Below are 2043 nucleotides of genomic sequence, written 5' to 3' on the forward strand. Positions count from 1 at the left end.
GAGGTGGAAAGCCCTCATCCCGCCAAAAAGTCGCGACTTTTTCCGCCGGTGAAGAAGGAGACGAATGAGAAGAATACCTAAAAGCATCTAGGGTTTTATTTTAGGATATAACATTACCAATTTACCCTTTTTGTTATTTTAGGATATAACTTTAATTATTTAAATGATTGGCTTATATTGGTTCTTACAGTTACCACAAACAACTCAGTTCTCATTTGATTAAGCCCCTATATATATATATATATATATATATATATATATATATATATTGGGGTTCCTTCATTTGTTAACCTTGTTTTCTGTGTTAACTTTAAAAACCAATCTCTAATCATTTAATTGTTAGATCAATGGTTTAAATTGATTTTGTTAATTTTAATATTAAAAGTAACTGAAACAATTAGTAAGGATGAATCATCATGAACAGGGGTAAATTCGGTACAAAACAAATAAAAGAAACTTACCATCGTCTTCTTCCCTACAATTACTTTTCCGTTACATTGTAGATGGGCAAGGATGGGTGGTGAAAACAGTGAACATATCCGTTAACTATTATTAAGATATGATCAAGTAAATAGAAAGAAAGTTATAGATTTTTATCGATAAAAAAGCTTTTTAAATATGGACAAAATCACAGCAAAACAAAAACATCCACTTAATAAAATCTAATACTCCCAATTCTTTTCTTTTTGATTCAACAAATTCTATTAATTTTGTGAAATTTGTTGTATGTTTGTAGATATTCGGAGGTATGTATGAGTTGATCTGATTTTCCTTTTCTTATTAAACTTGAACACTAGTCTAGAAGAATCTAGAAATTTGCGGGATGTATTGATACTACGTGAGGCCACAATGATATTATATTGTTCGATATCAAACTCCAATATTCTGGATTTTCCAATTAGTTCGATACCAGCAAGGATTTATTTTCTGTACTACCTAACTTTTATTTATCAATTAAAAATCAGGTAATCTGTTAACCAAGTACCTAAACTGAAAACCCAACTAACCTATTTTCCCAGTTTAGGTATATAAAAAAAACCTGAAATTTGTACGGACCATTACATAATATTTTCTATCGATCTTAAAAATTAGTTAAATTAACCACAATGGTGGTGTCTGATTGGTTTGAGCTTGGCTCCAAAGGTCAAAAGTACCAGGAGGTTTCAGGTTCAAATCTAAGAAGGAATAAAAATATAATTGTGGCCACGGAGGTTCAAATGCGGTGACTCCGGGCTATCTGCAAAGCATGTGGTTGTCCTGGGATTAGTCGGCTCGCATAGCGGGTTAGATATCAAGGTTAATAAAAAAAAGTTAGTTATATTAAATTATTACACATAAAATAATTAAAGACTTCTTTTTCATATTACTAAATTACGTCTGAATGCATCCATTTTCTTTTCTAAAGCATGTGATACGTGTGGAATATTATTTATGCGGATAAGATTTCGTTCAAGACGTGTTTGGTTACAACACATGATTGTGTTGATTTTTATACATTATTATCAACAATATTAATTTATAAAATATCACATAATGCATTAAATCCCGCATATATTATTTGATGAATTATAATACGTTGTATTGACGGACCTAGAGGGGTGGTTAGGTGGCACGTGCCACCGTATTGTTCCTCCGTGGTAAGATAAAAAAAATAGGTTCGTGAAAGGTGCAACCGTTTTATTTTAGAAAGTACAACCGTTTTATATGGTGTCACCGTATCCAAAAATTCTTGGGTCCGTTCCTAACGTGAGTAAACAAAAAAAATAATGGATTTACCCAAAATCATATTGTTTATGTAAATGAACCATCGTAATCATATATTGAAATGATCAGTATTTTCGTTAAATTATAATTTTTTAGAATAAGATGAAACGGTTGTAGTTTTTATGATCATGAAAGCACAATTTTTAACGTCATTTCAAGATGTTTTATAAACACTAGCAAAGTTTACCGTTTGAACCTTTCACTACAACAAAATTGATTTTATATGACGTTTAAAATGAAAAAGCGTCTTATAAGAATATGTTATAGGACACAAGTTTA

This window comes from Cynara cardunculus (genome assembly GCF_001531365.2).
Source record: "Cynara cardunculus var. scolymus isolate 2C chromosome LG 2, CcrdV1, whole genome shotgun sequence".
In the NCBI taxonomy this organism is placed as follows: Eukaryota; Viridiplantae; Streptophyta; class Magnoliopsida; order Asterales; family Asteraceae; genus Cynara; species Cynara cardunculus.